General features: G+C 48.1%; 2 pseudogenes; both read left to right on the forward strand.

Moving 5' to 3' along the window:
• The first annotated feature begins 1,868 nt into the window (after nt 1–1,868).
• On the forward strand, nt 1,869–2,967 carry LOC148183974 (uncharacterized; annotated as a pseudogene).
• A 9,951-nt stretch (nt 2,968–12,918) lies between these two features.
• LOC148183975 (endogenous retrovirus group K member 8 Gag polyprotein-like) lies at nt 12,919–25,731 on the forward strand (annotated as a pseudogene).
• The last annotated feature ends 1,307 nt before the right edge of the window (nt 25,732–27,038 follow it).

The following is a 27,038-nucleotide window of genomic DNA, read 5'->3' on the forward strand; positions in this document are numbered from 1 at the left end:
ATAACTGGGAAAGGACCACTCTGGGTAACAGAGGAGCAACTGGGGCAAACTAATTCGAACTTAACAAAGGTAGACAAACCGGCGGCAACAAGCAGATGCCTGGCCAGGTGTAGTGATTCAGATTTGCTAATTTCGTTTCCCGGCCAATGCACCAAATAAATATTGTGCTTTTAAAGCAGTAACTAAAAAAATTGCTAGAAAACTTACTTATTTCTTTCTGTGAGATATGGATTAGAACAAGAGCAAAACAGGCTTAAAACTTAAAAGGAATAAAGAAAGTTTATTAACAAAACTACAAGAATAAGAACACCAGAATTAACCTCCAGAAAACCCCTTTATTCCCCACTACTTAACCATTCTCTCGTTCACATGACAACATAGAGACAAAAAACTTTGGAACTTCGGTGTTTAAAACAGTCCCCAATTCCTGCTAGAGTCTTTTCATCCGTCTCTGTAGAGAAACAGAAGTCTTTCTTCTGCTAATCTATGGAGTTTCTCACAAGAAAACTATTTCTGTTATAGCTTTCTATTTTTCTGATGCCAGCTGCCCAGAAATTTGTCATCAGTTCACTCCTCCCATTTCACATCACTCTGAGGTGTGTATGGGTCAATGAGTCTAGGGATGTCATTTTAAGGATGAGTTATTCAAAGGCAAAAGTTCTCTTCATCTGTCTCTGTGAGCTTTCCTGGAAAACAGAAGTTTTCTCTTTGCCTCAAGCGGCCCCAAATCTTCAACTACTTCTCTCCTTCTGTTCCAGCACCTCACTGTATCATAATTACTCTACCTTTTGCTCAAAATCCAAACTTTGAACACTCCATTCCTCCCTATATACTCTGTCATGAATTAAAGGAGTTTTTTCAGGACACTATTGTCCGTTTCCATAGCTTTAACAGAAAAATATTTCAGCTTATAAAGCATCTCCTTATTCTCTAACTCTTACGAAGCTTAATTCTTTTCTTTACTGTCTCTGATAGTTTATAAAGTCTCTTTACATGTTGATTACTCTCTTTTTCTTTCTCTGGAAAAAAGGATTAATCTGCAAGTTTCATCTGGGTAATGAAAGGGTTAAAATCTTGCCCAGGCTTTGTAGATGGTTCTGTGATCTCTGACGGAACAGTGGCTGGAGCTGTCTGCGATGGAAGATTCTTCATGGCTGCTCTGGAGAGTGTGGTCACTGTCTCAGCCTGCCACAGGTCAAGAGTTTTTTTTCTTTCTTTACTCGGCAGTCTCTGGTGAATTCAGTCACAGCAAAAACTGGAGCCGAGACAGGGACCGGCCTGGCCTGGCCAGAACCCGGGGCAAGCCCCGCAGGCCCCATCTCCCAGCCGGGAGCCATGGCAGGCCCAGCCCAGCCCCTGCCCGGGCCGCATAGCCTGGGCAGAGGAATGGGAAGCCAGCTGGAGCTCTGTTACCTTTCACAGCCAGGAAACAACGGGAGCAAGAAATTCCCAGGCTTAGGTCTTAAGATGGTGTTCACAGGTTGATCTCACTTTTCAATGGTTAAAACTGCTGTCAATTCTTAGAAATGGCCAGTTGTTGGCTAGGAGACAAATTCCCATCAGCCTCCAGCTGTTTTAACATCCTTAGGTGTTTCTCTTTGTTTTCTTCAATGCTAATCTATCACACCAGGTTGGCATCATACCTTGGACATTGCCTGGATCAGAGAATTGCCTAATGCTTCCCAAGCTGGCTTTGAAAAAACCACTTCAACCACAGGAAAAAGCCCTTCAGCTCTCCCATAAACATACAACTGCTCAAAATCAGTATCCGAAACATCAATCCGTTTCTGATCAAAGACAGCTCGAAACCCCCAAGACCAGGGCTTCCGTTGGGGAAACCTGAAGGCAGCCATGGTCCAGGGCTGGACATGACACTGCTACCGTCACCTGCAATACCCAGGTCACCAGATGTCACTGTCAGACACTAAATGATTCACAGACTCAGCTCAAAGTGTGATCAAAGAGGAAGAAATAAGTTTATTTGTTCTTTCAGTACTTATAGGTTTTTGACAATGACCAGGGATTGGATAGTCAGGTAACCACCTTCCCAACCACACTGGCAGTGAGAGATGTCCATCAAAAGGCATATCTTTAATGGAATGTATAAACACCTATGTTTATAGTTACTTTCCTGGAAAAGTGGCTAGAAATTATGAAAACAATATCGAAAGGTCTGATTCTCAGGGCAAAAACCCTGTATGTAAGAATCTGACTTTTTGGTGTAATGAAACTTCTGTAGTTCCATCTACATTCAACTGTCCCTCTTCAATTGCTGAAGGGGATATTTTTTGTTTGTGGAGACAGAGTGTGGTTTGTTATTCCATCTAACATCAAGGGTGGTCCTTGTACCTTGGGAAGGCTTACATTTCATACCAAGTATGACAATTGTCGACATGAGATGTAGAGGAAAAAGGTCCTTAATTCATCAGTATGGACCAGAATGTAAGAATAATTTTGATCCTTGGAGTTTTGGAAAAAGACTCACAACATCTCTTCTTTTGCCACCACTTGCATCAGCAGAAGCACTAATGCAATTAGATGGAGTGGGATGTTGGCTGAGTAAACAACCTAATGCTACGTCCCTTGCACTAAGAGGCTTCTTAGCAGATGTCAAAGATGTTAGGCATGTAAATTTAGGAAATAAGGCAGCAATAGATTTTCTTTTGTTAGCACATGGACATGGATGTGAAGATTTTGAAGGGATGTATGAATTTATGAGATCATTCCAAAAACATATATAAAATTATACAACAGCTCAAGGAAGGGGTGTCAAAAATCAGAGTAGATGATGGAACTTGGCTGGGTGATTTGTTCAATGGATGGGGTTTGACACCATGGCTAAAAAAGTGTCTTACAACAGGACTACACATTTTAGTGATTGTGATAGTAATGTTAACAATGGTGCCTTATTTGCTTCAGTGTATGCAATGGATGATTAACAAATCCATTAATGTTTTTTTTTTTTAGTGCAGAGCGAGAGGGGAGATGTGGGAAATAGAAAAATGGCAAATTCCACAGATCCTGAAGGGTTCAATCTGCAGCATTTGAAAGAGCCTGGGTTAATGTAATGATAAAGGCACACAAACATTAAGTAGAAAAATTATAACTTTATGTTCCTATTGTTATAAGTAAGAATATGTCTTGAGTAAGTAAGAAATTATATAAGGTAAAATACTGTGAGGTTTGAGCTGCAATAATGTGACTTATAGAGTAGGCTAGGGATCTAGAAGCTATAATAGTGGTGTATGACTACATGACCTGTCAGCTGATTGTCTAAGAGACAGATGCAGTGCAGCAAAATTAAGCAAAGGTTGTGGACATGATTCTCTGAGAGTGAGATAGTTTCAACATGTAAGGGGCTCATCTGTTCTCAGGGGAAAAGTTCCTGGGAAATTTTCTCTCCAGGATTGTGTTATTGTAAATAGATAATATTTCTCAAAACAATACTGAACAGATGTTCTTGGTGTGTTTTCTCTGGTCCCACCAATGGGACCAAAGGGGGTGCTGGTTTATTGTCCAATCATGTAACCTGGACTGAAACACGTTATAAAAAGGGGTTAAGAACCCCTGAATAAAGGTTTTAGCCTCACAAAGAAGCTGGTGTGTGTGTCCGATTATCTAAAGAACCCTCAATACATCGTGTCCATCGGCGACAAAAGGTGATAGGTTGTTAAGTAAAAACAAGTTTCGTGTTTGCCTTCTATTGGACCAAAATGTTATATATTGCTGTGTGAAGAAGAGGTACGTGACTACCTTGAGCTATGGCTGACTTGCTGCTCCTCTCCAAATCTCACACCTTCGAGACTGATATCTTATCAGGTTTACTTGAGCAATAAATCATCTCAAATAGCATGGTGGTCCCATCCCTCATTTTTCATCTCAACAGTGTTTGGGAGGAATCCTGCCCTGTTCATAATTTTCGGAGGCAGAAGCCCACTCCCAGCCACAGGCCCCTGGACATGAAGGGTGGACCTTTTCCATGGGAAACAAAACTCACTCCCTCCAGGTTCCTTATGTAAGTTTGTCAAAGGTATATGCAGTTCCAAGGGCAGCCTGATTCCTTGGTGGTGGCTTGGGTCAGGGAAGAATCCTGCTCTATTCATTATTTTTGGAGGCAGAAGCTTGCTACCAGCCATGGGCCCCTGGACCAAAACCTTTACCAGGGGAAAGAAAACTCACCCACCCAGGTTCCTGATGTCACTTTGTCAGAGGTGACACTCCAAGGGCAGCCCAAGTTCTAGGAGGAGGCAGCTTGGGTCTGGAAGGAATACTGCTCTGTTTGCAATTTTCAGAGGCAGAAGCCTGCTCCTGGCAAAGGGATCCCTGGACATGAACATCAGCCCTTTTCCTTGGGTAACAAAACTCACCCCACAGGTTTCTTCTGTCAGTTTGTAAGAGGTGTTTGGCACTCCAAGTTCTAGGAGGGGGAAGCTTGGGTCCAGGAGGAATCCTGCTCCCTTCAATATTTTTGGAGGCAGATGCCAGCTCCAGGCCACTGGCCCCTGGCATTTCCGGTGGCCCTTTTATATGGGAAAGAAAACTCACCCACTCAGATTCATGTCAGTTGGTCAGAGGTGTTTGGAAATCCAAAGGCAGACTGAGTTTCAGGTATGGGTGGCTTGCATCCAGGAAGAATCCTGCTCCATTTGTAATTTTCAGTGGCAGAAGCCCGCTCACAGGTACGGGCCCCTAGACACGAGCTCTCTTCCAGGGCACAGAAAACTCACCCCTCCAGGCCCCTGATGTTAACTTGTCAGAGGCATTTGGCACTCCAAAGGCAGCCCAAGTTCTAGCTGGGGGAACTTGTGTCCGGGAGGAATCCTGCTCAGTTAATACTTGTCGGAGGCAGAAGCCTACTCCTGGCCATGTGCCGCTGGGCACAATCTGCCGCCCTGTTCCATGGGAAAGAAAACACACAGAGCCATGTTCCTGGTGTCAGTTTTTCAGAGGCATTTAGCACTTCAAGTTCAGCCTGAGTTTAAGGTGAGAGAAGTTTGTGTTTGTGAGGAATTCTGATGCATTCATAATTTTTGGAGACAGTAGCCCACTTCCAGCCACAGGTCCCTGAGCACAAACTGCAGCCCTTTTCCAAGGGAAAGAAAGCTCACCCCCCACAGATTCCTGATGTCAGTTGGTCAGAGGCATTTGGCACTCCAAGGGCAGCCTGAGCTCTGTGTTGGGGCAACTTGTATCCTGGAAGGATCCTGATCTATTTGTTTATTATGGAGGCAGAAGCCCGCTCCTTGCCATGGGCCCCTGGACACAAAGGGTGGTCCTTTCCCATGGGAAGTAAAACTCACACCACAAGTTCCTGATGTCAGTTTTTTAGAGGCTTTGGCACTCAAAAGGGTAGCCTGTGTTTTTGGTGGGGGTTTGGGTTTTAGAGGAATCCTGCTCCTTTCATAATTTATAGTGACAGAAGCCTGCTCCAGGCACGGGCCCCTGGACACGAACCGGGTACGCGGTGCTGGAGTCCAAAGCTAGCTCACCACCACCAAGGCACCATGCCAAGTGTGGGGAACAGCTCCTGAAATAAACAGCAGGAGCTGAACCTTAGAGCTGCTGCTCTACAGCATGTTACAGCTGTCAGCACAAGGAAGAGGCAAAGGACGAGGAGGAGGTTCTGTGTATGGATTCCAGGAATGGGTTTATTCTCTGAAAGGGTCAGGGACAAAGTGCCCTGAGCACCTGTGTGTTCAGGATTAAATACAGGGAGGTTTTAGGGGGTGGGTACAAAATTTTAACCAATCGGGGAGCAACAGAGGAGGAGCACGAGGCAAGTTTACAATACAGAAAGCGATAGGGATAAGGGGGAGGAGAGAACAGGTCACACAGGGCTAACCCTCGACAGAGGGTTAGGGGATCTCCTGAGGAGTGGTACAATCTGGGATTGGTCCAACTGGGGATTGACAGGGTAGGGTCTGGAAGAATGGGCAGGGTTGCAGTGACAGGCAGGGAAGGTTTGGGAATAAGGGGTTGGGTCACAATGATAGGCAGCATAGGGGAGGATACAAGTTAGGGGCAAACCAACTCCAGAGGAACATAGGAACAAACCATTAACCGTACAACCATAAATTAAGAACTTATTAAAATAAACACAATGAAGTTGCTACACACTGCAGTGTACACACTGCAACAACGAATGGTGTCCCTTTTCTATGGGAAACAAAATTCACACCCCAAGTTTCTGATGTCAGTTTGTTAGAGCACACAAAGGGTAGCTCGTGTTTTAAATGAGGGTGGTTTGGGTTTGGGAGGAATCATTTTCCTTTTGTAATTTATGGGGACAGAAGACCGCTCCCAGCCACTGGCCCCTTGACATGAACGGTGGCCCTTTTCCATGGGTAACAAAACTCACCCCCCCAGATTCCTGATGCCAGTTTGTCAGAGGTGTTGGGCACTCCAAATGCAGCCTGGTTACTAGGTGGGGGCAGCTTGTGTTTGGGAGGATTTCTGCTCACTTCTTAATTTTTGGCAGTAAAAACCCGTTCCTGGTCATGGGCCTCTGGAAATGAACGGCGGCCCTTTTCCGTGGGAGACAAAAGTCATCTAGACAGGTTCCTGATGTCAGTTTGTCAGAGACATTTGGCACTCCAAATGCAACCCAAGTTCCAGGGGTTGGTGGCTTGTGTTTGTGAGGAATCCTGATGCCTTCATAATTATTGGAGGCAGAAGCCCACTCCCAGACCCAGGCCCCTGGACACAAAGGGCAGCCCTTTTCCATGGGAAAAAAAACTTACTCCCCCTGGTTCCTGATATCAATTTGTCAGAGGTGGTTGGCACTCCAAGGACAGCATTAGTTGGGTCAGCATGGGTTTGGGAGGAATCCTGCTCCATTTGTATTTTTCAGAGGCAGAAGCCTGCTCCTGGGCACGTGTCCCTGGACACAAACGGCGGCCCTTTTCCATAGGAAAGAAAACTCGCCAACCCAGATTCCTGATGTCCATTTGTCGGAGGCATTTGGCATTCAAAGGGTGGCCCATGTTTTAGGTGGGTACAGCTTGGGTTTTGGAGGAATCCTGCTCCATTCATAATTTTTGGAGGCAGAAGCCCACTCCCTACCATGGACCGCTGAGCACAATCTCCAGCCCTTTTCCATGGGAAAGAAAACTCACGTGGGCAGGTTCCTGATGTCAGTTTGTCAGATGCGTTTGGCACACCAAGGCCAACCCAATTTCCAAGCTGGGGCAGCCTGGGTCCAGAAGGAATCCTGTGCCATTCATTATTTTTAGAAGCAGAAGCCCACTCCTGGCCACGGGCCCCTGGACCAAAACTGCAGCCCTTTTCCATGGGAAAGAAAACTCACGTGGGCAGGTTCCTGATGTCAGTTTGTCAGAGGGGTTTGGCACTCCAAGGGCAGCCCAAGTTCTTTGTGGGGCAGTTTGGGTACGGGAGGAATCCTGCTCCATTTGTAAATTTTTGGAGGCAGAAGCTCAACCTTGGCCACATGCCCCTGGACACAAACTGCAGCAGTTTTTAATTGGAAACAAAATTCTTGTGGCCATGTTCCTGATGTCAGTTTGTCAGATGCGTTAGGCACTACAAGGGCAGCCCAAGTTCTAGGTGGAGGCAGATTTGGTCTAGGAGGAATCCTGCTCCGTTTGTAATTTTTGGAGAAAGAATCCCACTCTTGTCCAAGGGCCCCTGGACACGAATGGCGGGTCTTTTCCAGGGGAAAGAAAACTCATACAGCCAGGTTCCTGATGTCAGTTAGTCAGAGGTGTTTGGCACTCCAAGTGCAGCCTGAGTTCTAGGTGGGGGTGGCCCATGTCCTGGAGGAATTGTGCTCCATTCCTAATTTTCAGAGGCAGAAGCCCGCTCCAGGCCATGGGCCCCTGGTCACAAATGGCGGTCCTTCTCCATGGGTAACAAAACTTAGCCCCCCATGTTACAATATTGTCACTGTACAGATGGCCTGGACTGGACGAAGTAAATCGCACCATAACACAAATCCAGTTCAGCTAGCCTAGTTCATGCCTGAACATGTCCCCAGATAAGCTGAAGGGGACAGTCATCCAGCCCCATCCAAGCTGAAAAGTAAACACACCATTTCCAAGAAGATGGGCACGGAGAGAGATCTCAGCCAATAGATATCAAGCCCAGGTGTTTTTGAATTGGGTATTTAAGTGAATTCTGAATAATAAACAAGGATGTTTGTCTCATGAGCACCTGGACCACAAGTTGTGGATTTTTGTCTCCCCACCCATGACGGGCATGTTAAAAGTGGTGACCCCACGTGTGAAGGCACAGCCTTTCCCATGAGCAGAGCCAGGGGGAAGACAAGGACAGAGCATGGAACGCCGGTCCAAAACAGTGAAAAGCTGGAAAAAATAGGCATGGAGAGCCTGATATACAGGGGAAAGCTGAAGTAGGAGGCATGTGTAAAAAGCCTTTTAAAAAAATACAGCAAGGAGAGCTTTTTGCAATGAGGAATAATTAAAAATCTTGAATATTTTCTGTAATTACCCTGAACAATAGAAGAAAATACTCATCAGAGTATTGGAGCCATGGGAGCTCACCAGAGCCATGGGAGCCTGGATATCCACCCAACCACCTCCAGTTTTGGAGGTATGGTTGCTTTTTTTACAAGAATGGGACTTAGAATATGATAAAAATTCATTATTAGCTTTAATAACGTGGGCAAAGAATCATGGATTGGACACAACCAAAGAGGCTGTCCTTGATATAAATACATGGGAATGAACTGGACATAATTAAAGCAGCCTCAAAGGGAGCCAAGAATGCTATAAAAGTTTTGAAGCCTTGGAGATTTATTTTTGACTTAATGAGACAGATAAATGCTGGACTGGAGAGTGAGAACAGGGCTCTGGAGGGGACAGAGGGAGCTTGGGACACTTTTCCAAGCCCATGGGGGGAACAGAAACACTAAACAGTTGCCCCGCATGGTTGGGCCACTTTGAATGCTCCCCTTGCCCCAGGACCAATTTATAACAAGCTGTTTCCTACAACCCCACCATGCTTGAGAGCACTGACAGCTGGTGGTGCCCTGCCTGGTGGACAAACCACAGTGTGTGGTACTGAACCAGATTGCAAAATCCTGCCACGTGGTTGGAGTGGCGGAACAGGAGGAGGTGCTGTGGTGCCATTGCAGAGTGCCCAGTTTCTGCCCCATGCCGGTGTGCCACACAAAGCAGCCATTCCAGTTGGCAGAACACCGCCACTTCAGCCTTGGAGCTCCTGTAGCCATGACTCAGCCTTACACCACCCCCAGGACTGCCCCTCAGCCACCGGAGCCACCCAAGCCCATTGGTACCATGGAAATGCCTGGACTACCCCTGCCCAAAGCTGATTGTCTCAGCCCAGAAGCCAGCCCCACAGTCCTGCCTATGCTGGCCACGCCTGCCTGCCACTGCTGTTGCGGGGGGGCCTGGGACAAGAACTGCAGCCCTTTTCCAATGGAAAGAAAACTCACCCCCCCCCAGGTTCCTGATTTCAGTTTGTCAGAGGTATTTGGCACTCAAACAGTGGCCCATGTTCTAGGTGATAGAGGCTTGGGTCTGGGAGGAATCCTGCTCCATTCATAATTTAGGGAGGCAGAAGCCTGTTCCCAGCCACAGGCACCTGGGCACAAATGTCGGTCCTTTCCCATGGGAAACAAAACTCACACTGCCAGATTCCTGATGTCAGTTTGTCACAGGCGTTTGGCACTCCAAGGGCAGCCCAAGTTCTAGGTGCAGGTAGCTTTGGTCCAGGAGGAATCCCTCTCTGTAATTTTTGGAGGCAGAATCCCGCTCCCAAGCACAGGCAATAGGGCATGATCTGTGGCTCTCTTCCAGGGGAAAGAAAACTTAGGTGGCAAAGTTCCTGATGTCAGTTTTTCAGACGTGTTTGTCACTTCAATGGCAGCCCGAGTTCTAGATTGGGGTGGCTTGGGTTCTGGAGGAGTCCTGCTCCCTTCATAATTTTTAGATGCAGAAGCCTGCTCCCAGCCACAGGCTCCTGGACATGAGAGGCAGCCCATTTCCATGGGCAAAGAAAACTCACCCCCCAGGTTCCTGATGTCAGTGTATCGGAGGCATCTGTGACTCAGTTGGTAGCCTGAGTTGTAGGAGGCTTGGGTCGAGGAGGAATCCTACTCTGTAATTTTTGGAGACAGAAGACTACTCCTGGCCATGGGCCCCTGGACATGAGCCACAGCGGTTTTCCATGAGAAACAAAACTCATCCCTCCAGATTTTTGATATCAGTTTGTCAGAGGTGCTTGACAATCCAGAGGCAGCCCAAGTTCTAGTTAGTGGTGACTTGGTTTTGGAGTGGATCATGCTCCGTTCATAATTTTTGAAGGCAGAAGCCCACTTTGGGCCACAGGACCCTGGACACAAAGACTAGCCCTTTCCCAGGGGAAAGAAAACTCACTCCCCCAGATTCCTGACGTCAGTTTGTCAGAGGCAATTGTCATTCCAAAGGCAGCCTGAGTTCTTTGTGGTGGCTATGGATGCTGAATGCGATAAAGCAGGTAGGGAGCATAGTGTCTGTGTGAAATTAAGTCACAGAACGTTCTCAGACTGGCCTGAGAAATCATAAGGAGGAATCAAAACAGTCCTTGGAGAGGGAAAATCCACTTCTGTAGCAGTTATTTGTTGCCTTGTTGTTTCCTTGCAAGAAACAGTCAAGGGGTAGTGTTCCCAACTGACCAACAATGGTGATGTGTTAGTTTGATGACCATGAGAGTTTTACCTTTTTGGACCTTCTCGGAACTGTCTATAAAAGAAGATCTGGAAGAATAAAACTTCTTCTCTTGTGCAACCAAAGCTAAGAGGGTCTGTGTTGTACTTTAGCCGTTCCTAATATAGTGCGACATCTGGTGGACCCCAACATTCATTGCAGCCGAGACTGAAAACATGCCGCCTGCTTCTCCTCTGAAGAGAGGTAAGAGAAAAATACTCCTGCGCTCTCCTCGAGGGAACTGTTCTCTTTGACCACAGGCTAGTGGGCTCAGCCAGTGAGCGGTCCTGGAACGGTAATCTCAATGAAGCTAGAGTTTATATACCTGGGATAAACCACTGCATTTGAATATTGCACTCACCAGCCGTTGAGATAAAAGGTTCCTACAATGGGGAACCAGAGCTTCACTGAGGAATGACTCATCCTCTTTGTGTGGAAGGACGTCTTGCCATGCTTCAGACTCAGTCTCAGAAGATTCCATGCATGCCTTATTCCAGTGGGCAAAAGCCCAGGGTTTTACAGTAACAGCTGACAATGCCTTTAATCCAGATGTCTGGCAGTCTGTGGGAGACTGTATATGGTCTGAGTTAACTAATGGAGATACCAGCGCATGTAGCCTGGCGACCACCTGGGGCACACACTTTAAAGTGTTACAGCAGTGGTCATTGAGAGACGGTGACGAAAGGATGGAGGATTTGGATGTCAGAGATGCCTCTTCTGTACACACTGAGAGGCTGGAGGGCGGCGGGGCTGGGGACAACTCAAGTAGCATTCCCTCAGCTCCACCCGGAGTCTCAGGGGACACAGGACCTGGGTGAACAAACTATCTCTCGCCACGAGACTAACTTCCTCTGAAGTATCACTCCCCCTGTAATTTCGTAAGGCCAAAGTATCCATTCCATCAGCTGCAGAATTGCTTGCAAAGGCTTCATTAACAGAGGAGTAGCAAGGAAGCAGCGAATTGGGAATCTTGTGTCTGGGAGGAATCCTACTCCACTTGTGATTTTCGGAGTGAGAAGCCTGCTCGTGGCCAAGGGCCCCTGGACACGAACTGTGGCCTTTTTCTGCAGGAAACAAAACTTACCCCCCAGGTTCCTGATGTCAGTTGGTTAGAGGTGTTGGGCACTCCAAGGGCAGCCTGAGTTCTAGGTGGAGGCAGCTTAGGTTTAGGAAGAATCCTGCTCCGTTTGTAATTTTCAGATGCAGAAGCCCACTTCCAGCCACAGGCCCCTGGACACGAGAGGCAGCCTGTTTGCACCACCTCCATTCATGCCCTCCACAGTGCCATTCTCAGCAACACAAGTGGCTGCAGGGGAGCCTTTGTTACCAGTAGCTTCTTTCCCCCCCCTCCCTCCCCCCCACATTCCCTGTGCCTAATTTTCCTGCATTGCAAGGGACAGTACAGCAGTCCCCACAGCAGACCACCTGCACAGTGGGAGGGGTCATTCCCTCAGCCTCCCTGCTTTCATCCGCACATACACTGGCATTGCCAGGGCAACTGCCCATGCAGACCACTGGCATGGTGGGAAGTGCCACCCCCTCAGCCCCTCCGCTTCCAGCTATGGGCACCACACCTGTGCCTGCACAGCCTCCTCCTTCTGGCCAATGCAGATGCTCTGCCATGGTGACTCCTGCAGTTCTGGAGAAAATTCTTGCAGTGCCCACGGCTGCTGCTCCCACTACCTCTGTGTCTCTGGCCAGCCTGCCCTCCTCCAGTCCCTGCGCATCATCTTGCGTGCTGTTTCCCCAGGACATGGTCAGTGATCCAGCTGACGACCAACAATCCGCCCCACAGTGGGGAGGCAGTCTGGCAGCTGAATGCCAAAACCACTGAGCTGCGTGATTGTCCCAGAGACATTTCTGAACACTGCCACCGTGTCAGGTGACCATGCATCCAAAACGCCGAGGACATTTTTGGGAAGCAGTAAAAAAGCTGGCTTTGGAAATGGGAGATTGGGATTTATTAGAGAGGATGGGAAAGCCCAGAAAAGGAATTATTAATGACATGGGTGTTGGGGGAAGGGAAACAGAGGGAGGACCAGAAGCTGCTTCAGGCTCTGATGAAGAGATGCAGATGGATCAGGAAGTCAGTGGGGCACTGCACGGGACTGTCCAAGCCTTCCCTGTGTTCAAGGCTGCCCATAACATGGGACAGGCTGACAAGAAGGATGTCATAGCATGGAGAGTTGTACAAAGTAAAGTGGCAGGGTAAGGACTTGGCTCTTCAGAAGTTATGCAGATTATCAGGATGTTATACATTGATCTGCTTGCTCCATTTGATATTACACATCTGGCTCAAGTGTTATTCCAGCCTGTACAGTTTAGAGTCTTTGAGGACAATTGGAGGCAGATGGCTAAAAGAGCTGCAGAAGAGAACATGCGCTTGCCTGCACATGATCCCAGGCATGCATTAGAGTAGATGTTTTATGGGAACAGGTTATTATTCCAATCCTGATCTCCAGGCCTGTTGGGACCCTCAAGTTGTCAAACAGGGACAGAAAATAGGTATTGGAGCATTGCTAAAGACTATAGTACCAGCTACTCCCAGATCATGATATGTAACAATTACTCAAGGCTTGAAGGAGCCATTCTTGCCATTTATTGAGAAAATAGCAGTGGCTTTAGAGAAACATGTTGAGGATGATAACCTATGGAGGAGGCACTGTCCTCTGACAGGCATCTGTGGCATACTCCCAGGAGATCGATCCCCTAAGATAAGATAAAACTGCCTGGTCACTCTGACTATGCTGTGGGACACTTCCTGCTTCAGGACCCCATGTTATCTCCCTGTGAACTATTGGTCACCTTATCCCAGTCTCAGACCATTGGTCCCCTTCCCAATCCTCCCCTTCCCTATAAAAACCCCAGCTTTTACCCAGTTTGGGATTAGACCATCACCGGTCCCCTTCGCTGAAGTCTGCATTAAAGTCTCCTTGCAGAATGCCATATGGTCTACCTATCTCTTACCTGCATCGGCAGGAGAATCCCTGAATGGAGCTGAATGGGCTGAACAGAGCTGATCACAGAGCAGAAATCACTGCTGAAGGAGCTGATCACTTAAAGCCCTTGCCCATGCTCCAAGGGTTACCCCTGGCTGGAGGCTGCCTGAAGAACCCCGGATGGTGGCTCTGTCCCCTGGGACAGCCTGGCTATCTGGGCTTATTGCCGGCAGAAGCCGGGGGTCGGACTGGCCCCCAGGATCCCAGCCTTGCAACAATAACCTGAGACAGATTCTATATAAACAACTAGCAAAGGATAATGCTAATGAAGATTGCAGAAAGATCATAGAGGCTCTTCCAGGGGACCCTTCAATAAAAGATATGGTCCAAGCATATGCCAAAGTGGGTTCTGTAGAGCACAAAATGTCTGCTTTGGCTGCCGCTATGGGATTAAAACAGGCAGGTTGTCGGGGTGGATCATGGAAGCAAACAGATACTCGGAGTAAGGAACAACAGGTGAAGAAGAAGACAAGAGGAAAGGGTAGCTTCCTGTGTGCTAGATGCAAAAAGCCAGATCATTTTGCAAACCAATGTAAATCAAGATACCATGCCAATGGTCAGCCTTTGATGGGTTTGGGAAATGTGAGCAGGAGCACACAAAGGAACTGCACTCACACAAATGAGTCCCCAGGGCATGGTACCAGTACAGGCCTACTCAGCACCCAAAGAGCTGCCAGGGTGGATTTACATACCACAGCAGCAGTCATAGTGGATTCTAGCTGCGTATATAAGCTTGAAAGACAGCAGAGCTCTGGTGCGCCTGGCCCTGCTCCCCTGTGACCTGTGCAGCCTGGGAGAGACTGGGCCAGACTCCAGCAGCTCCCAGGCAGGGGATGGAGACTGCTGGGAATGGAGACTGCTGGGCCTCCCCCTCCTAGACTTGGCTGGGCTCTGCTGTGGCCCCTCCCAAGAAGCTCTCTGGGTCTCATTCCAACTGGGTGGCTGAAGCCCTTCCCAGGGGGGCCCCTAGCCCTAGGATGGGCCAAGCCACAGCTGCTGACATCTCGCTGATACCAGCCCCCCCCCCCCCCCCAACCCCCACCCCCATGGCTTGCACAGAAGGCTCCAGGCCGAGGACTGTCCACGCTCTCTCAGAGGCTGCTGGGTTAAAATCCGACACCATGAATGCCTGCCCCGGCTTAGGCCAGATATAACCCTTTCACTACACAGATGAAACCTGCAGACTTTAGTCCCCTGTCCAGACAGAGGAAAGTGGGAGTGATTGACACCTAAAAGACAACATCAAACATCAAAGTCAATAAAAGAAAGTGTCAAGCCTCAGATAGAAGGAGAATGAGGAGATGCTTTAATAAGCTGAAATATTCTTTTGGTAGGGCCGTGGAGATAGATAATAATGTTCTGAAAAACAACTCCTTTAATTCATTAAAGTGCATTGAGGGGAATGAAGAATTCAAGCTGTAGATCTGAGCAAAGGTATTTATTGATGAAGCTAAGAAGATGGTGGAGTAACTGTGATCCCATGAGACGCTTGAACAGAGAGAGAGAGAGATGAGAGCTGATGAACACCCTTTGCCCCAGGAAGAGGAGAAGACCTCTGTTCCTAGAGATGATCACAGAGACAGATGAGGAGAACCTTTGCCTTTGAATAACTCATCCTTAAAACAATACCCCTTGAGTTCACAGCCCATGAAAACACCTCTGAGTAGTGTGAAAATGGGAGGAAGGCATGATGGCAGAGTTTGTGCCCAGGTGACTGCCAGTCGTAGAAATGAAAAGTTACAAGAAAACTGTTTATTGTGCAGAAAACTCCTCTCTCTGCAGAGACCGATGAAAAGACTATTATATAGTTGGTACTGCTTTAATATCCCAGGTTTTGTCTCTGTGTTGTCAGTTGGGAAAAGAAAGGTTGGGCAAGGGGAGGAAAGGTGTTTAGAAGTTTTATTCTGGTTTCTTATTATTGTAGTCCTGTTAATAAATTTTCTTTATTCCTTTTAAGTTTTAAGCCTGTTCCACCCTTCTCCTAAACCATATCTCACAGATATGAGTAACTACTCTGAAATAAGAAATGAGTAAGTACTCTGGTGATTTTAGCTAGAGATAAAACCCACCACAGGGAGTGGGATATTTTGGCAGCATAGGGGGTATGAATTTGGACGCATATTTGATGGGGGCTGCTGTGGTGAAGGGCGCATGGTATCCTATGCTGCCTTTACGATGGCTAGTAAATAAACCCATCTGGGAAAACCAGTGGCCCTTGACAAAAGAGAAGGTGGTCTCCCTTCGTGAATTGGTCCAGGAACAATTGCAACAGGGATATTGAACCTTCTACTACCCCCTGGAACACTCCTGTTTTTGTGATTAAGAAAAAATCTGGGAAATTGAGACTGTTGCAAGATCTCTGAAAAATCAATGCAGTAATGGAAAGCACAGGGGCACTGCAGCCTTGCCAAATTTCCCCTTCCCCCAGCCCAGAGAGTTCTTCTGGCTAGCTGCAGTCCACCTGGGGTGGAGGGGGAAAAATGGCAAGGACAGAGATAAAAGGCAAAGGAGGCTCTCTTCTTCTGGAACACTGTCCTTCAATTTATTCTAAACAATCCAGGGAAGAAAACAGGAAGAGTCCAGGCTCACGGTGAATTTTGGACAGAGCAAAAGGGGGCAGGGGAATGCAGGTTTACAGCCAATGGGAAGAAACCGAAGCGAAGTGTGGAGGAATGGCTAGAGAGCAAAGGTCATATTCCCATGCAGCAGTTAGCTGGGAAAGAGTTAGACAATGGAGTACAGTTGGTGTGAGATGTTGCAAAGTCAGGAAGGCCTTAGTGATAACTGTTAACTGAGAACAGGATGCTGTGATCAGAAGAATGTGAATTCAGCATAGATGAGCGATCACAGGAATGTAGAATTAGGTGGAGTTGACCTTAAATGAAATATCCAATAATGAGCTTTCTTTTGCACTATGTATGAGCCTAATTACTGATGCTATATAAGTGGTTTTAGAGTTGCTAATAAACGAGACTTGCTGACCATGAGAGCATGAGGCTTGTCTTCCACGGCTCCGGTAAACCCCGACAGGGAAGAAGTGAGGGGAAAGGAACCAACACATCACAGAATCAGAGTGGGGACAACAGGAAGAAACCATTTCTTGTAACACAATGCAGTACAACACAGTGTTGGGGGTTAGGTGTCCTTCTTTTAGTTCTTTTAGTTACCTGTGGAATTTTTACCCAGTAGTTGCGGGGAAAACCTAACTACGGGTACTTGGTGGATACTTTAAGAACACAGAGAGTTCGGCCGGGCCCAGGGGGGAAAAGGGGGCAGGAAAAGGGGAGGGCAGGGACAGTTTGGTGGGCTTCTTCAGCTTTGGTGAAGAACACTTTGGGCGCACAGAGCTGTTGCTATGGAGAGAAGGGAATTTTGCCATCACCCAGATGGAGCTGCTGCTTCTTCTCCTTCTTCCCTCTGTGTTGGTGGGACTCGCACCCCTGTCCTGCTGGGATGTGTGGCAGTGCCAGCCACCACCATGGAGCTGCTGATACACCTCATCCACCAGCCCGGGATCTCAGCTCATCCCTGCTATTCCAGGTATGTGTTCCTCAGACCCCTGCAGGAGCACTGGGACTGACTGCCTGAGGGGGTTTGTGAAAACAAAGCCTCTCCTCCATCCCTTCCCGTCTCAGCCGAGAAAGCTGCCACAAGGTGCCTGGTTCTGTTTTCTTGCTAATGCTGTAGTTATTGTTGTTTGTTTGCCTTGTTATAAATACTAGTAAAGAACTGTTATTCCTATCCCCAGATCTCTGCCTGAGAGCCCCTTGATTTCAGAATTATAATAATTCGGAGGGAGATCTACATTTTTCATTCCAAGGGAGGCTCCTGTTCTCCTTCGCAGACACCTGTCTTCCAAAACCAAGACAGATTTTGGAGCCCAACCATGGGGCCTGAGGGCACTGAGAGAAAAAGGGCAAAAAAGAAATAACAGATCTTAAATAACCTAACTTTTGTGTGCTGGATTTAGGAACCTTGTTAGGAAGAACCATGCTGTTTAGCTTACCCAGGTTTGGGTGGCATCTGGTCACATCTATATTTCTCCCATTTGCTGCACCTTACCTAAATATGGGTCCTATAACTAAGGCCACTGTGGCTATTATCCAGTTTCTTTTGTGGGTTGATAAGGTGAGGAATTCATGGATGTTTAACGTCCTCTGGACGGCGGGGTCATGGATTCAGAGCTATCACACACTAACTGGATGATTTTGGGGTTGCTTTAATAATGATACCTACTGGGAGAAAATGACAGCTGGGAAATTTTTCTCCCAACCTTTCACCCAGTTCCTTGGGCCTACCCCACCAGTTTTCGAAGGGTTAAAATCTTCTCTGAATGCTAATGACATCATACAGTGGCTAGTGTTGCTGATAGGCCTGTTCTACTTAGCATTCAGAGACAAAGGGAAATTTACTGGGATAAGCACCCTGACACCTACCTGAGAGACTGAGGATGCTGCCCTAGAACCTGACACAGCCCCAGAGACTAGTGATGCTGTCCCAGAACCTGACACAGCCACAGAGTCTAGGGGTGTTGCCCCAGAACCTGACACAGCCCCAGAGACTAGGGGTGCTGCCCCAGAGCCTGCCCCTGCCCCATAGCCCACCTCAGAAATGAACCACCCACAGTGGGTGGGGGTTCTGGTGAAGGAGATGCATGAGATGGGCTAGATGCTAAAGGAGTGCATTTCCTCAACTGTTGGGAAACCCTCCCCCTGCCTCGAAGAGGGAGAGTCTGATGGTGCAGCAGTGGAACCCACAGACGTTACAACCGTCCAGGTTCCAGCTGAACCACAAGGGCAGTCACAGCCAGCAGCTGTTGCCCCTGTGGAAACAAGGAAGTCTAAGATGAAATCACAGCACCCTGTTGATAAGGATAAGAAAGGAGGGCCCTCACAACCCGCAGGGGAGCCTGAAGAAGCCTAGAAGACAGATGTCTGCTAGGGAGGGCAGGAGCCTCCCTTGGAATGAAAAATGTAGATCCCCTCCCTCCGAATTATTATAATTCTGAAATCAAGGGGCTCTCAGGCAGAGATCTGGGGATAGGAATAACAGTTCTTTACTAGTATTTATAACAAGGCAAACAAACAACAATAACTACAGCATTAGCAAGAAAACAGAACCAGGCACCTTGTGGCAGCTTTCTCGGCTGAGACGGGAAGGGATGGAGGAGAGGCTTTGTTTTCACAAACCCCCTCAGGCAGTCAGTCCCAGTGCTCCTGCAGGGGTCTGAGGAACACATACCTGGAATAGCAGGGATGAGCTGAGATCCCGGGCTGGTGGCTGAGGTGTATCAGCAGCTCCATGGCGGTGGTGGCTGGCACTGCCACACATCCCAGCAGGACAGGGGGTGTGAGGCCACCAACACAAAGGGAAGAAGGAGAAGAAGCAGCAGCTCCATCTGGGTGATGGTGAAATTCCCTTCTCCCCACTGCAACAGCTCTGTGCCCAAAGTGTTCTTCTCCAAAGCTGAAGAAGCCCACCAAACTGTCCCTGCCCTCCCCTTTTCCTGCCCCCTTTTCCCCCCTGGGCCCGGCCGAACTCTCTGTGTTCTTAAAGTATCCACCAAGTACCCGTAGTTAGGTTTTTCCCCCGCAACTACTGGGTAAAAATTCCACAGGTAACTAAAAGAACTAAAAAAAAACACCTAACCCCCAACAGGTATCAATCAAAGGTCTTGCCACAGGACTGCAAGAACAGCCCAAATATTTGCCAATGGTATGTGTCTCAGGCCTTGTCTGGAGTCCATGAGTAGTTTCCTGAAGCATACTGCTACAATTTCATGGATGACATCCTGCTGGCAGCGTCCATGCAGGACAAACTGCTGAGGATACAGCCTCAGCTGTTCACTGCCCTGCATACGTATGGTCTGCAGGTGGCTCTGGAGAAGCATCAACGGCATCCTCCTTGTAATCTTTGGAGTCTTTGTGGTATGCAATCACCCATATTACATCCCGCATACTGGGAGTCATACTAACTTACCAGGTTTCATAACAGAAGGTAATGCCAGGGCTGACAGGTTAGCTAACCCTGTGTGGGTAGCACCTCAGCCTAATAAAATTGCACAGGCCAAGGTGTCACATGATTTTACACATACCCTGCAAAAGCAATTCCAATTAACACCAACTGAGGCTTGTGACATTGTCAGTTCTTGCAGTGACTGGCATGGACTCACTGCACCTTTAGCAGTGGGGGTAAACCCCAGAAGTCTAAAAGTATTGCAGCTTTGGCAAACAGATGTCACTCATATTGCTGAATTTCGTTGATTTAAGTATGTGCACATGTATATTGACACCTTCTCCTCTGCTATGTGGGCATCTGCTCACACTGGAAAAAAAGGTTGCAATGTTATTCCCTGTTGGAAGATCGCATTTGCAGTCTTAGGTATATCTTCTTCTGTGAAAACTAATACTGGTCCTGCCTACACCTCACAAAAACACAACAGTTTTTGCAATTATGGGGAGTTTCACACAAATTTGTTATTCCACATTCTCCGACTGGGCAAGCCATTGTTGAACTCACTCATGGTACCTTAAAGCATGCTCTGGAAAAACAAAAATGGGGAATGCCTGGATAAACCCCACACAGTCAGTTGGAGAAGGCTCTATATACAATCAATCACCTCACAGTGCCAAAAACTTCAGACAGTGCTGTCATTTGGAACCACTTCCTTTTGTTGCAGTACTCAGCAGGAGAGATGCACCTGCCTCGAGTGAGGGTGCGAGACCTAACCACTAACAAGTGGGAGGGCCCATGTGAGCTCATTATTTGGGGTCGTGGGTATGCATGCATTTCCACAGATACTGGGATACGGTGGATAGCTGCAAGGTGCAACACCAAGGGCAGAAAGTAGCCAATGACCGATCTTCTTCTGATGATGAGGATGCCGATCATCAATCAGATGGTCCCTCTACAAGAAGAGAGTGAGCATTTTCCTCTGTTGACAAGTTAGACTGCCAGTTCTTTGAGGAGACTACTGATGTTTTGTTTGCTGTATTAGAATTAATAACTGGTTGTATTAGAATTAGCCATCAGTTCCTTGCAAGAATGAACAACAAGAATTGATGGTAGAGCATGAAGGATTTGATAACACATGCCAGAGAATCTCCCTGATCATTCTAAATCAGTGTCCAATTGAGGTTTTGTTGGTAACCAACAAATTACTAAAAGAGACCTCTTGTGCTGTGTTTATTCTCCTTCCTGCAAGGGCCCAGCAGTAGATTACAAACACTGCCTTTCTGCCTTAAAACTAAAAGGGGGAATTATGGAAGCAGGCAGGGGGCACACTGTCTGTGGGAGACCAAGTCACATAACTTTCTCAGACTGGCCTGAGAAGTGTGGCCTGGGAAATCATAAGGAGGAATCAAACAGTCCTTGGAGGGGAAAATCCACTTTTGTAGCAGTTATTTGTTGCCTCGTTGTTTCCTTGCAAGAAACAGTCAAGGGGTAGTGTTCCTAACTGTCCAATCATGGTGATGTGTTAGTTTAATGACCAATGAGAGTTTTACCTTTTTGGACCTTCTCAGAACAGTCTATAAAAGAAGATCTGGAAGAATAAAAATTGCTCTCTTTTGCAACCAGAGCTAAGAGAGTCTGTGTCGTACTTTTACCATTCCTAATATAGAGTGACAGGGGTGGCATGGGCCTGGGAGGAATCCTGCTCCATTCATAATTTTCAGAGGCAGAAGTCTGCTCTCGACCATGGGCCCCTGGACACAAACAGCGGCCCTCTTCCATGAGAAAGGAAACTCACTCCCCCAAGGTTCCTGATGTCATTTTTTCAGAGGCGTTTGTCACACCAAGGACAGCCTGAGTTCTAGGTCAGGGAGGCTTGTGTCTGGGAGGAATCCTGTTCCATTTGTAATACTTGGATTAAAAATTTCACTCCCAACCATGTGCCCCTGACTACGAATGGCAGCTAATTTCAAAGAGAAAAAAAATGCACCCCTCCAGATTCCAGGTGTCAGTTTCTCAGAGGCAATTGGCAGTCCACAGGTAGCCCGAGTTCTTGGTGGGGGTGGCTTGTGTCTTGTAGGAGTCCTGCTCTGTTTGTAATTTTTGGAGGCAGATGCTTGCTCAGGACCATGGGCCTCTGGAAAAGAACAGTGGCCCTTTCCCATTGAAAACAAAACTCAACCTCCATGGATGTTACTGACGTCAGTTTGTTAGAGGTGTTTTGCCCTCCAAGGGCAGCTCAAGTTCTAGGAGGGGGTGGCTTGGGTCTGGTAAGAATCCTACTCCATTTGTAATTTTCAGAGGCAGAAGCCTGCTTGCTTCCACAGGCCACTGGAGACTAACTGTGGACCTTTCCAAGGGGAAAGAAAATTAATCTTGACCAGTTCCTGATGTCAGCTTCTCAGCAGCATTTGGCACTCCAAGGACAGGCCAAATTCTAGGTGGTAGATGCTGGGGACTGGGAGGAATCCTGCTCCCTTCATAATTTTTGGAGTCAGAACCCCACTCCCAACCAAGGGCCTCTGGACAGAGCAAGCAGCCTTGTTCCATTGGAAATAGAACTCACTGCCACAGGTTCCTGATGCCAGTTTGTCAGAGGCATTGGGCATTCCAATGGAAGCCCACATTCAAGATGGTAGAGGTTTGGGTCTGGGAGGAATCCTGCTCTGTTTGTATTTTTCAGAGGCAGAAGCCCACTCCCAGCCATGGGCCTCGGGACACAAACGGCGGCCATTCTCCATGGGAAACAAAACTCATCTTGCCAGGCTCCTGATGTCAGCAGGTTTTGGCACTCCTAGGGCAGCCAGAGTTCTGTGTGGGGGCAACTTGTGTCCAGAAGGAATCCTGCTCCATTTGTAATTTTTGGAAAAACAAGCCCGCTACAGGTGACAGGCCACTGGACATGAGCTGTGGCCTGTTCAAGGGGATAGAAAATTCACCCTGACTGGTTCCTGATATCAGTTTGTCAGAGGTGTTTGGCTCTCCGAGGGCAGCCTGAGTTCTAGGTGGGAGCAGCTTGGGTGTGGGAGGAATCCTGCAGAATTTGAAATTTTCAGAGGCAGAAGCCCGCTCATAGCCATGGGTCACTGGACATGAACAGCAGCCATTTTTTGAGGAGAAACAAAATTAAGAATCCCAGGTTCCTGATGTTAGTTTGTCAGAGGTGTTTGGCACTCCAAGAGCAGCCTGAGTTCTAGGTGGGGGCAGCCTATGTCTGGGAGGAATCCTGCTCCATTCATAATTTTAGGATGTTGAATCTCCCTCCTGGGCACAGGTCCCTGGACATGAACATAGGCCTTTTTCCAGGGGAGACAAAACTCACACCCCAGGTTCCGGTGTTCAGCTTGTCAGAGGCATTTGGCAACCCAAGGGCACCCCAAATGCCACCCCAATTTCTAGGCACAGGCAGCTTGGGTCCGACAGGTATCCTGCTCTGTTCATAATTTTCAGAGGAAGAAGCCGGCTTCCTGCCAAGGGCCCGTGGTCATGTGATGTTGCCTTTTTCCTTCTGAAACAAAACTCACCACCCCAGGTTCCTGATGTCAGCTTGGTAGAGGCATTTGGCACTCCAAGGGCAGCTCGAGTTTTAGATGGTGTGGCTTGTGTTTGGGTGGAATCTTGCTCCGTTCGTAATTTTTGGAGGCAAAACCCAGCTAATGGCGATGGGCCCCAGGACAATAACAGCAGCCTTTTCAGAGGGGAAACAAAACTCACCCCCCCAGGTTCCTGATGTCAGTTTGTTAGAGGCACTCCATGGGCAGCCTGAGGTTTAGCTCAGGGCAGCTTGGATTCGGGAGGAATCCTGCTCCATTCATAATTTTCAGAGGCAGAAGCCACTTCTGGCCACAGGCCTCTGGACATGAATGGCAGCCCTTTGCCATGGGAAACAAAACTCAACCCCCAGATTCCACTTGTCAGTCGGTCAGAGGTGTTTGGCACTCCAAGGGCAGCCCTAGTTCAAGGTGGTGGTGGCTTGTGTCCAGGAGGAATCCTGCTGCGGTCGTAATTTTCAGAGGAAGAAGCCCACTCCCAGCCGCAGGCGCCTGGTCACAAGGAGTTGCCCTTTTCAAGGGGAAACAAAACTTACCATCCCAGGTTCCTGATGTCAGTTGGTCAGAGGCGTTTGACACTCCAAGGGCAGCAAGAGACCTAGGTTTAGGTAGCTTGGATCCAGGTGGAACGGTGCTCTGTTCTTATTTTTTGGCAGCACGAGCCCCTAGACATGAACGGAGGCCCTTTTCCTCTGGAAACAAAACTCACCCCCACAAGTCCCTGATATCTGTTTGTGAGAGGCATTTGGCAATCCATTGGCAGCTTGAGTTCTAGTTGGGGGCAGCTTGGGTCCAGGAGGAATTCTGCTTTGTTTGTAATTTTTGGAGGCAGTAGCCTGCTCCGGGAAACACAAGCTGTGGCCCTTTTCCATGGTAAACAAACCTTATCCTCCCAGATTCCTTATGTCAGTTTGTCAGAGGAGTTTGGCACTCCAAGGGCAGCCTTTGTTCTATGTGGGGGTGGCTTGGGTCTGGGATGAATCCTCCTTCATTCGTAAATTGTGGAGTCAGTAGCCTGCTCCTGGCCACATGCCCCTGGACATAGACTACGGCCTGTGGAGGCTCTGGAGACAAGGACAGTAATGGTGTGGAAGGAGGCCTCTAATATTTGAAGTCAAAGCATAAAGAGAAGGTTTTCCCCCATATAATAACAAAATGAAGAAATCTTTTCCTGTAGTTCTTTGCACCACCCTTTTACTCTACCCCTGTTAAATGTACCTAGTTGGCCTGTATGCCATCCTTCCCCTTTTTTACCATCTGTGTCCTTCCCCTAGAAAGTTCTCCTGTCCCTGTTTCCTTATTGGCCCCAGTTTGCTGCAATCCTCCCCCCCTGTTATCCCATTGGCTCTCCCTCTCCCTGACTCTGCCTGTGCACCACATTACCCTGTTCCTATTGGACCCTGACCCTCGGATCCACCCCCTCAAACCCCTATATATCTCTGGACCTTCCATTCTTCCATGTCTTTGTTCCTGGATGCCTCCAGTGTGTGGCTGCAATAAACCCCTCTGGAACTCCGCAGAAAGACCTTTCCTGGCTCTCTGCTGTTGCTCTGCTGTCTGTGGCGTGCTTGTGAGTGGGTGTGTGTGAGTGTGCAGCCTGCCCAGACACCTTCCTCCTTGGAGGTGTTTTCAGGAAAGGTAGTGTCACCTCACCATCACCACCTGACGCTACAAGTGGTGCCTTAACAGGGACCCACTTCCACCAGTCCCTGAAAGTGTTTCCAGGGGCTCCTGCCTCTAGACATAAGTCGTGTTCTGGGCTATCCACTCTCCCAATGGTGCTCCCAAGTTTTATTGGGAATACCTGAGGGGAATGATTGGCAACCCTACTGTAGTGAGGACTGGTCATGCCATTGGACCTCCTCAAGACTCTTCTGTTGACCCACTTCCAGGGATGGTGAGTATATTGGCATGTAGGTCTCTTGTTTTACATTTCATTTTGCATTTTTAGTCTTGTGGGGGAACAAGAGTATGAGAATGGGAGCAAATCTGACCATTCTGCAGCAGGAAGTTTACATCCAAGTTCTAAATACTCTTGTTGTGGGGAAAGAGAAAGTTTCAATGGGGGATCTTAAGCATTTTATTAATTTAATATTTTCTCAGTGTTACTTGTAATTCTGTTATGTTCATTTCCTTTTGGGATTCTTTGGGGAAAAATTATTTGTTTTGCAATCTCAAGGGGATTTTAAAGTTGCAAAATTTTTTCCTATCTTTAGTTCAATTTATGATTCAGTTGAGGGGATTGTTAAGGGGTCTGGGAGTTCAGGGAGTTGTTCAAGTTCTAAGTCCCCAGCTCTATTTTCCTTAGCTTGTGTCCCTAATCCCTCTTCCCCTCAGAGAAGTTCAGGAGATGGAGCCTGCCAGAAGGTGCAGGAGAGCTACCTGCCTTCTTCTGTTTCCCGTCCTCTTCTGTCCCCTTTCCAGAGCAGCATTGATCATGCTGCTTTGGATCCTAACCTTTCCCTCTTGCCTGCCCCCATGTACCCAGCTGTTGCATCCCAGTTGTCTCATCCTCAATGGCACAAGCTGGTGCCGACCTCATAGGGGAACGGCCATCTTGTGTCCAAGTTCTTCCTTTCCCACCTTTGAAACCAAAAATGGCTCCTCCATCACCCCTCGTGACCTCTTCCTTTCCCCACACCCACCTAGTCATGCTCCACCCCTGTGATGTGTTCCACCCCCATTACCACCCATGCGTCAATGGTCACCCCTGCGGCAGGACCTCCCCTTTCCACCGGGACACTCCTTCCTGGTGTGGGCCCTGCCTCTCCCTGCAGGGTTGCTGCCCTTTCTGCCCCTGACTCCGCCCCTGGTGGCCATGCTGCATCTGGATCTCATAACACTGGAACCAGATCTGGTGATGACGAGGACCGGAAGGCAGCCATTTTGGCTGCCAGTGGCCCACACCATTGGGCGACGCCAGTCCGCTGGAGGCCTAGCACCTCTGCTGCCAAGCCTCCTTCCTCTTTTGAGGGGGAGAGCAGCTCCTTCTCAGATACTGAAGAGGAGAAAAACATCCATTGGGCAGAGGTGCAGAGGCTGGCTAACAGGGATGGGAACTGGGAGATGGTGCATAGGATGCAACTCTTGGCAGGCCCAGTTGACTACAGAGGGGGCAGAAGTGGGAGAAATCTGAAGTGGGATTCCATCCAGTATGGAAAATTGAAAGAGCTTTGCAAAACTTGCAAAGACCATGGGAAGGGTTCACCCTATTTCAAAAACTTACTTATCTTTGCTGTGCACATGCTAGTACCCCATCATGTTCGTCCTCCTCTCTCCTGCCAAGTTCCTGTTGTGGGCAACGGTGTGGAAGAATTAAAACAGCTTCTTAAAATTTGTAAGAATGAGGACAGGAGGGCAGAAATTACGCTTGAACACCTGGCCGGTGAGGGAGACTTTGAAAAACCCGAAGATTAGGTGCATGAGATCCCCTGACCTGTGCTTGAGGATGTAAAAAATTCAGCTAAAACTGCCCTCTTGCAAACACCTGATAGCACAACCCCGCAGAAACGTTTTACTGAGATTAAAACAGGGGCCAAATGAAACCTTTATTCAAATTTATGGACAGACTTATAAACTCCATAGACAAGCAGATTGAGTCAATACCATCCACGGATGAGCTGCTCTGGAAATTGGCAGTTAACAACGCCAACATGGAATGTAAACGGGTCCAAAGAGCACTCCCCTTTGAGCCCGAACGCACTATAGAACAAATGATTGAGGCTTGCACCAGACTTTCTGCCCTGGATACAGTTGCCATTGCAGTGGGCAAAGTGGTGGCAGAGGCCATGGTGGCAGCCAAAGTTTCCCCATCTGTCGCCCTGAAAACTCAGCTTCTGAGCTTGCTGACA

Source organism: Pseudopodoces humilis, chromosome 7 (genome assembly GCF_049639895.1).
Source record: "Pseudopodoces humilis isolate 2021_Gansu_Grassland_sample_001 chromosome 7, ASM4963989v1, whole genome shotgun sequence".
In the NCBI taxonomy this organism is placed as follows: domain Eukaryota; kingdom Metazoa; phylum Chordata; class Aves; order Passeriformes; family Paridae; genus Pseudopodoces; species Pseudopodoces humilis.